The sequence below is a fragment of the Pinus tabuliformis genome, chromosome 9 (assembly GCF_031772625.1).
Source record: "Pinus tabuliformis cultivar Carrire ecotype Pingquan chromosome 9, CPIR1, whole genome shotgun sequence".
Classification (NCBI taxonomy): Eukaryota; Viridiplantae; Streptophyta; class Pinopsida; order Pinales; family Pinaceae; genus Pinus; species Pinus tabuliformis.
Genome location: NC_142307.1, coordinates 1,398,614,341 through 1,398,624,970, shown reverse-complemented (window position 1 = coordinate 1,398,624,970; position 10,630 = coordinate 1,398,614,341).

Genomic DNA, 10,630 nt, shown 5'->3' with positions numbered 1-10,630 from the left:
GGGTCTGGTAGAGACTATCTGGCACAGGTTCAGGGGGAGTTCTTCTAATAATGCATTGTTGGAATTATCTTAGAAGATATTGGTTTACATTCACAGCTGTTTTGGTTTTAGGTGGAGAGGGAGATTATGGTTGCTAATCTGAATGATGATTGACAAATGTTGTTGATGACTTTCATAGAATTGTCATAAATATTTCGTCTCTATGTCATGTATATATTTTATTATCAAGGTCATGTAACGACCTATTTTGGTTTCCCCACTGTGCCTGGAATGAATGATGTAATATACTTATTTGTCATGTGTAAACTCTTGGTGTATCCCCACTTGGTTGGGTGGATGAGTCAATTCTGGTATATCCCCACTTGGTTGGGAGATGGATGTATGTATGAGTCTTTAGTGATAGGAAGGTCTCTTATAATGTATAAAGTCATGTTTCTTGTGTAGATCATCTTCTTGCAAACCTTTGCCTACAGTCAGGGGGAGCTTGGATAACACAGCAGAGGAGAGGATTTAGCATGTATTCAGGAGGAGCATAACCCTTTGCCCTTGATGTCAAAGGGGGAGAATGTTTTTGAGTGACTTGGGGTTGCCATCAAGTCCAAAGGGGGAGATTGTTGGCATTATGGCACAGGTTTGGCACTATGGCATAGGTGTTGTCCTTGATGGCAACTCACTCAAAGGGAAAATCACAGTTGAGGCTCTTAGAATGAAAGAAAATGAGGTATACACAGGTTAATCTTAACAAAATCGCATATATACGTTGTGTACCGATCAAAAAACACGTATATGTTTACACGCACTTTCATGCAAAGAAAAGCGCGTACATGTGGGAAAACTTATGGTTGGTCCATGGTATTTAGTCTGTCATATTTGAACCTATGGTTTTGGTCCTTGGTATTACATCCAAAGTGTTGAACCCAGGTATTGAGTCCCTAGTATTGGATCTCTATGGTTTTGGACCATAGTGTGAGTAAGGCCTAAGTCTATAAAAAGGGAAGGAGATCATTTGGCAAGGGATGAACTGGAGCATTGAATATCTTATTAAGAGCAAGATCAAGAATACTGTCATTGGGTTATGGTGCATAACTAGATCTGAATCAAGGTGGAATCTGAGCACAAGGAGAAGGATAAGTTCTATTGATGATCTTAAGGAAATTTGAAGAGAAGTATCTTTGTGAAATCTTTGATCTGTTATATTTCACGCATGACGTGATCTATAAATATGATAATCTGGGTATAACTAATGTCTGAATAAGTAAAAAGATAAATTATCCTTTATAGATCTGTACGCAGGTTCAGCGCAACAGAGGCGCATATACATGCTGGTTCACTAACGTAAAACAACGTATACGCTGGATGGCCTTGATACAGAAGCATATGAATGCAGGTTCCATATATTGAAGTAGCATATATCTCATGACATATGTTTTAGCTGCTTCTATTTATTGCTGCAGTATTCTGGGTTCATGATTGGTGTTTGGTTACTGGTACTGTTTTCTGGTTACAGCATTCTGAGAAGTTATTGGTTGATTCAGTATTTGTTTGTACAAAGGAGGTTGGTTAATGCAGATATACTTTATGTTTGATTGATATACATGGATCCAATCTGAAAATTTATGAAACGAGGTCCTTGGAAGAAAAGAGAAGGTTGTAGCCTTATGTAGGTCAGCACCTACATACTAGTACCTCAGCTAGTACAAGAGCTAAGGGGGTTGTAGCTCCCTTCCAGGAGAAGCTGGAGAATGAGAGAAGGTTGTAGCCTTCTACAGGTAGCAGCCTGCGTACTGGTATAAGACTGCACTAGTACAGAAACATTGTAAAAAGAAGTTTCTAATTGAAAGAAGATAGAGATGAATTGCAGCAGGTGGTTTTCACCCACATTGGGTTTCCACCTTATATCTTGTGTTCTTATGTGTGATTGCCTGTTTTGTTTTACTGTTCCTGGTTACTATTCATATGGTTTGATTTAAATTACAAGTCTGCTCATATACGCTTGTTTCCTTAACTGAAGTTTTGTACATACGCGGTATTTACTAACTGAAGTAGTGTATACAAATATGATTGTGAAATGAAAAATAATTGACCTAATAATACTAATTCACCCCCCCTCTCATTATTATTTCCAACAGTCATGGTATCCGTTGAATCTTGGGAGTATCCGGCTGATTTTTTGATAATAAACCCCAAAAACCGACTTGATGGACATCCATTGATTTTAGGCAGACCTTAGCTTGCAACTGCTGATGCTTATATTGGCTGCCGACAAGGCAGTATGACCATAGCTAGGGGGGCAAATATCAAGAATCTAGCTTTATATCCCCCAGCCCCTCGATTTCAAAGATCAAACAGAAGATGATGCCATTAACAATTTTATTAGCCAAACTGAAACCAGATCCCACATACAATGTCACGTGATAGAGGTAGCATTTGATAATGAATTAGAAGAAGATCCTCTTAAAGATACGCACGATCAAACAATACCTACTAACTCTATCTCAAATAGTAAAATTGTAGAAATTGACCTAAGAAAAACTTTAAACATTAATGCCAACCTGACTCTCGAACAAGAAAAGAAACTCATCCAACTACTGAGGAAATACAAAGAAGCATTTGCATGGGACTATCCTGATATGAAAGGAATTGATCCCCAGTTATGTACACACCACATTTACATATAAAAAGATGTGAGACTTGTTCGCCAACCACAAAGGAGACTTAATCCTCACCTAAAAGACATTGTAAAAGCTGAACTTCAAAAACTTTTAGATATGAACTTCATCTATCCTATCTCCGATAGTAAATGGGTCTCTCCACTTGTCGTGGTACCAAAGAAGAATGGGAAGTGGAGGATTTGTGTAGATTCTAGAGAACTAAATAAAGCAACACAAAAAGACCACTTTCCCCTTCCATTCATTGACCAAGTATTAGACACTCTGGCAAGAAAGAAATTCTTTTCTTTCTTAGATGGCTTTAGTGGATACAATCAGATTCAGATTGCCCCTAAAGATCAAGACAAAACCACTTTTACTTGTCCTTGGTGAACATTTTCCTACAGAGTTCTACCTTTTGGCTTATGTAATGCTCCAACCACATTTCAAAGGGCTATCCCCGGCATCTTTTCAGACTTAATAAATGAAGGACTCGAAGTATACATGGATGAATTTACACCATATGGAGATGATTTTGATCCATCATTGGACACACTGGAAAAAGTTCTCCAGCGTTGCATTGCCACTAGGCTGTGTTTGAGCCATGAAAAATGTTATATGATGATGACTAAAGGACTTATTCTAAGCCATTATGTTTCAACAGCTGGCATGCAGGTAGACCCAGCCAAAATTCAAATAATTTTACTAATTCCCACTCCCACCACTCAAACAGAGGTACGCAGTTTTCTTGGATTTTCTGGTTACTATAGAAGATTTATAGAACATTTTTCGCATATTGCTACACCTCTATATGCACTGACAGCTAACGTTGACTTTCTTTGGATAGAAAAATGTGACCGTGCTTTTTAGGACCTGAAGAAGCTTGTGTCCACAGCCCCAGTTCTTTGAGGAACAAATTGGGACCTGCCATTCCAAATTTCATCAGATGCCTCAGATACAGCTATTGGAGCAGTCCTTAGGCAGGAAGAAGATAAAAAACCATATGCAATTTATTATATTAGCAAGAATTTTTCCCCTGCTGAATTGAATTATACCGTTACAGAAAAGGAATTTCTATTTTTAATACATGTTGTTAATAAGTTTAGGCATTACATTACTGGATATCCTATTATCTTGTATACAGATCACTCTACCATAAAGTATTTAGCAAATAAACCAATCACAAATGGTAGAATAACCAGATGGCTGATTTTATTGCAGGAATTCGATATCACAATCAAGGACTGCCTTGGAAAAGAAAATCCTGTAGCTGACTTTCTCTCATAGATGCCCAAACCGGTGGATGCAGCAGTAGTTGAAGATCAATTTCCAGATGAGCATCTATTCATTGTCACTGTTAAAACACCCTGGCATGCTGATGTTTCAAATTACTTAGCAGTAGGAAAATTACTGAAACATCTGACCCCCAATGAATGAAAACAGATTGTCCAGCGAAGTGCTTGATTTTCCTGGATTGGTGGCTACCTGTTCCATACAGGAGCAGATATGCACGTCAGGAGATGCATCCGCGAGGATGAAATTTTTGACATTTTTAAAGCTTGTCACGACAGACCATGTGGCAGACACTTTTCCGTTTGGAGAATCGGACATAAGGTGCTCCAAACAGGGTATTATTGGCCTATGATCTTGAAAGATGCAAAGAAGTTCATCCAAGCTTGTGACAGTTGCCAAAGAATAGGATGCCCTGGTCAGTCTGACGAAATGCCCCTGAACCCACAACTGGTTATTGAACCATTCGAGCAATGGGCACTCGATTTTGTTGGTCCAATTAACCCGTCCTCGAACTAGAAAACATATATTCTGGTGGCAACAAAATATGTCACCAAATGGGTTGAAGCAGAGGCATTGTCGAGAGCTACAGAGGATTCCGTCATATAGTTCCTGTTCCATATATTTATGCGATATGGGTTTCCAAGAGACATAATTACTGATGGTGGACCATAGTTTCCTGGTAACAAGATTGCTGCAACACTAAAAAACTATCATATCCAGCATAAAATTACTACTCCATAGCACCCACAGGCAAACGGTCAAGTAGAAAGCATCAATAAAATAATAGAAGCAATCTTGACAAAAACTATTGCATAACATAGATGTGATTAGGCTGCAAGATTACTAGAAGCCTTGTGGGTTTACAAAACAACATGGAGAAGCACTACCAGCTATTCACCATACCAATTGGTGTTTGGAAAGCAACCCATTTTTCCCATAGAATTTGAAATCCAAACATTGCAAACAACACAAGAAGTTGGTCTAGATCTAAACGAGGCACAGATTAATAGATTACAGTAGATCAATGAGCTAGATGAGATCAGGCTCTCTGCCCTTCAACACACTGCATTAATCCAACAACAACGAGCTAAATGGCATCACGATCTCATTAAAAGGAAAGTCTTTCGCGAAGGAGATTGGGCACTCTTATACGATTCCAGGTTTTAGGATTTTCCCAGGAAGCTTCAGACTCGTTGGCTAGGGTGATACGAAATCCAAAAGGTACATGGTAATGGCACCCTTACCCTAATCACCATTGACGGATCTAGACATACCTTCAAGGCAAATGGCCACCGAGTTCGAATATACCGCAAACCACTTACTTGAGAATCCTTCTACCAACAACTCCGCGAAGATTCCAACATGCAAATTTTTGGGGAGGAAGAGAAATCTTCCTCACCTCTAGTTCATTAAAATGATTTAACTGTTTTTACATTTTGTACATAATTCTTTTGCTTTGTTAGCATAAATTATTCTTTGTACATATTTTTTGCACTTTGTTGTTCCTTTTCCAAGAATCAGAAATTCTATTGTTTTTGTTGTTCCTTTTAGAAGGAACAACACCTTCACTATCTTGTTGATTCCTTTCCTTCAGCTTGTATTTTTCTGCTGTTCCTTTTTCAAAAGGGACAACACTGTTGTTTTTGCTGTTCCTTTTCCAAAGGAACAACATTTGTGTGCACTTTTGTTTTTCTGCTGTTCCTTTTCCAAAGGAACAACACTTTCGTTTTGTTGTTCCTCTTCCGAAAGAACAACACTTTTTGTATTAGTTGTTCCTTTTTCACTTTGCTGTTCCTTTTCCAAAGGAACGACACTTGTGTTTTTTCTGTTCCTTTTCCAAAGGAACATCACTTTTGTGTTTTTGTTGTTCCTTTTCCAAAGGAACAACACTTTCAGTTTTCGCTGTTCCTTTTCTAAAGGAACAACACTTGTGTTTTTGTTGTTCCTTTTCCAAAGGGACAACACTTTCGGTTTCTGTTGTTCCTTTTCCAAAGGAATGGCACTTTCAAAGGAACAACACATTTGGTTTTTGCTATTCCTTTTCCAAAGGAACGACACTTGTGTTTTTGTTGTTCCTTTTCCAAAGGAACAACACTTGTGTTTTTTTTTTTTTTTCTGTTCCTTCTTCGAAGGAATGGCAATGGCATTTTCTGCTGTTCCTTTTCCAAAGGAACAACACCTGTACTTTTTGCTCTTCCTTTTTGAAATAACAACATTCTCGTATTCCTTTTATTGATGCTTGTTCTCCTTGCTGTTCCAATTAAAGGACAGCTACCATATGATAATTTCGAGTCTTTTTGGAGCACAATTATACACTTATGAAATGGATACAAAACTAGAGCATACCGAAATTAGTAAATCATATGAAATCGCTATTTTTACTGGAAATTGCTTTGAATTGATAAGAGGAAAGAGGAAAGGACACAATTATCAACCACTTTTGCTATCGTTATCCTACTAATACTGATATGATTGCTTATTTTTATCATGGTGGTTCTTTTTTATCTTTTTTTTAAATTCCCATAATCTTCTTTCATCATTATTAAGGAATAAGAAAAAAGGGTATATTTTTCTATTGAGATGTTAAGACTTCTTCCACCATTCCTACTCTTAAGGAGTGCTTAACCAACCTTTGTGTATACATAGGAAAGTACTTTATAAAAATAAAAAAAAAGAGAAAAATGATTATATAACTTATGGGTTGTCAAATGCAGGATAAGGGGTCTCATCAAGAGCCAGCCTACCATGATCATAAGGAAGAAAGTGAAGTGGCATTCCCACTATGGCCACCACACCAGGGATATGATCCAAGAGGCACATCAGAAAAAATAAAGAGTCCTTGGAACAAGAGGTCTCATCACGAGCCAGCCTGCCCACCTTTCACTCCTTCCTGGTGAATGGCATTATGGTTTAACTGGTTACCAAGCCAGCATAATGGCCTCCATTTTGACATTGTACAACACTTCCTAAGCATACACAAAGGATCATGGTTCCATGGGTGAAACAAACAACTCTGTCAAGGTTATGGACACCTGTCGGCAGCAGAGCTCTGTTAATGGTATTGAAGTCACATTCCTTATACACCAATAGTAATCATTAACACCCTTCTTTGTCTTATACCTTTGTAATATGTCACATGAGATTATGTAATTCATTTCCCCGAACCATTAAATACATGAAAATCTATTACAGCCAATCATGAGGGAAAAAGTTGATAATGACCACATTGGACTTTTTGTGCCCATCAACTATCCTATCCTCCCAACCTCGCATCATATCATATCATTCTCTTATTTGTTAAGCAATCCTACTATATACCTCAATTTCGGCAATCTGATCCTTTTGTAAAACATGGCATTTCCCTATACGCTGTTCTTTTATGACTCTGTACTATGGTAAGTTGGCATGTCACTCCCTCATTTGACGGCCGAGGGCAGCCTATTGCATTGCAGGGGGGAGGCAGGTGACCTCATAATTTATTGGTATACGTGTCAGACTATTATTCAGAAAACTGTTTACTTGGAAATAGCAAGGCTCAACGGTATATTGTTTTTCAATCTACATGGCTTGCTGTTCCTAAGCCATTTCCATATTATGCTCTGTAGCAATTAGTAAGTAACCCAGGATTTGAACGAGTCCTATTGTTTCGTTATTTCCTCTGTATTTATAACAGTTTGAATAGCATGTTGTTCCATTGCCGTCTCTACGTTTTTACAGTGAGCCAAACCATGGGAGAAAAATCAATTCGAAGAGAACCACAGGTATTGACAGTGTCCGATGCTGCACGGGAAATCCTGGCAAGGGCAGGATGGCTAGTTTATCTTAATCGTTTACAGGAATCCAACGAGACCGTAGCAATAGAATTCTTGCAGAATTTGCAAGAATATCACTCCACAGTAAGGGGGAGACACATAGCAGTCACCGATGACGTAATTGCAGAGGTCTCGGGACTGCCAGCCACTAGACCTGTGTGGACTCTAAAGAAGGAGAGACTGTGAAAGATCATGAAGATCTTCCAAGATGAAGGCCAGAACCTGACAGTCAGAGGAAAGGGAGTCCTACCAGCAGCATTGGGCGAGCCGTGGGCAGAATTGGCGAAGATCATCCAGAGCTACATCACCTGTGAAGGCAGGAAAGATGTGGTAAGACCACGACACCTTAAACTCTTAGCCATATTAAAATAGAAATGCTCTGTGAACTTACCTGCATTTTTAAATTCATTACTTCATGATGTTGCCCGAAGCATGAAAAAGTCACAACATGTAGAATCGGTAGTAAGTCACCATGGGCTGATACGGCTAATAGTTAGCCATAGTCTTGCTCAGCAACAAAGCAGCTGGGAAGAGCTAATTGCCATGATAGAAGGGGGACTGACTATGCCGGCCCCAAAACGTAAGCATGTTGCCAGTACACCAGATAGACCATTGAAACGGAGGAAATCAGTCAGATTGGCATGGATTAGAGGGAGGCTAGAAAATTCCCAAGGGGATACTAGCCAACCAGTGGAGATAGACGATTTAGGGGATGAGCAACCCCTGCAATTGGAAGGAGAAGAGAATGAGAAAGGATTGGAAGGAAATGAGGAAGGAGAAATGGAGGAAGAGGCCAAGCAACTTGGGCAAGAGGAGGAAGAAACAAAACAACACGAAGAAATCCCATTACAAAATCCATTGCAAGAGGACGAATTGGCCCAAATTCTAGCCAATATGGGTGAATATGCCCAACCTCTCAACCTGCTAGGCCTCCATATTGAAGAAGAATCAAAGGAGCATTCTGCTCAGGACAAAAATGCACCCGAATAATTGCACAATGAGGAAGAAAACAAAGAGAATCATTTTGTTCATGACGTAAGTATGACAGGAGAGAAAAGTGATGAAGATACAGAAGAGGAACAATCTATTCCCAGCTAGAGTGCACCAGAAGAATTTCATGGAGAAGAAGGAGTGGAAAAAGAAGTTGCCCAGGAAATAACAGAGCCAGCTAGGGTTTCTACTCCTGAGCAACCCGAACATAAGAACGAAGGAGCACCCCAAGAAGAAAACTAGGGAATTGGCCAAGATAACAGTCTAGGCCCGAGCAAACAGACAATTGTTCCTTCTAAGAAAACAGAAGAAAATAGAAGATTACGAAAATAATAGCAAAGGTTACTGAATGTGATAGCTCGACTTTGACAAAAAATCAGGGTTTTGAAAATGAGAAAGAGAGTAAAAAGGACTTCAAGGGTAAGACATGCAACCACTCTGGCAAGACCCCTCAAGAAAAACATAAGGAGGACTCAAGTCCAGCCTGCCATTCAAAACCAAAAGGAATAGCATTCAGCTGTTACCCATGTTGAAGTACAAACAGATGATATGTCGGCCTGTGACAAAGAAGTTCAGACAGAGGCACAATCCTCTGAAGAATTATGAACCATGAACACAAGAAAATGCAATAAGAAGATTCAAGTGAATCTTCCGCTTACCACTTCCATGTGGGACAGTGATCCGAGGACAATAACCCTACGAGAGGGTTCGATGCAAGCTCAGCAAGCAGTAGAAAAACTCACAGAAAAAATGGTTTCTCAAGAAAAGTATGAAGAATTACAACAACATCTAAGGAACGTGAATCTATCCGAAAGCCAGGCTTTTGAAGGATGGTGAAAGGAAGAAGAGAAAGTCACAAAGGTAACTCATAGGTTAGATGTAGTTATCAAGTAGATGGATACCTTATGCTCTTTGTACACTGACGTCCTAGCATGTAGAGCCCCTGCTAAGAATTATGCCTTGTTTTTAATGGAACGATATTTGCAATTGAAAATTAAGGCTATCAAAGCAGGAGCCCCTATACAAATTAATACTATTGATGATTTTATAAATTATTGTAAGCACTATGGAGTAAAGGTTCAAATACTACTGTGTGAATTCTATCTGCATAACCTCATGTTAGATCAAGAGACAAAGCAGAACCCCGGCCCTTTCGTTGGGGATATCCAACTGCAGGCATTTGTTTCATTTGGAGTTAATCAAATTAAATGGCTTAAAGCCTATAATGCCTTCCAAAGACAAGAAAACAGATTAGACTTATGGGTAAGAGCTGAGCCTAGAGATCCATTACAGTTATGGAATAAACACAGGAGTCTCATGAGGACTCTGGGCGTGATTGAAGCATTAGGACCCATTCATACAGCAATCAATCGGCAAGGGATAGAATACTTCTTTACCATCAAGGACCTTGCCATTGCAGCTGCTAAATTTCGATATCAGACCTCTAATCCGAATATCCAACTCAGGGAACCATTTAATTATGAAAACTTTAAGCTAGCTGCTAATCGTTTGAGCCTCTATGGTGAACTTATCTTGAGGGCAGGGCCATCTTGGTTAGGATATAGGTTCAGGAGTCCGATTATTTGGCACCCTGCACCTGGGTACCAAGCCCTGTATGAGATGCCTGAGGGCCAGACAGGCCATCTTTTTGAACACCTAGTTAGGCATCATGGCTGTAGACCACCACATGAGATTCCGTCTCCAGCTTACTCTCTCACTGCCTTACATGTCAACTACAATGTTTTCATGAGGGCATGAAAAAGAGTAAGCAAGGGGGTGTGTGGAGTACTGAAGAAGGTATGTTTTATTGATTATTTTGTCATCTTTTCTTTAAAAACTCATAATCCCTTCGCATCATGAACTAGGTAAATAATAAGAAAATATGGA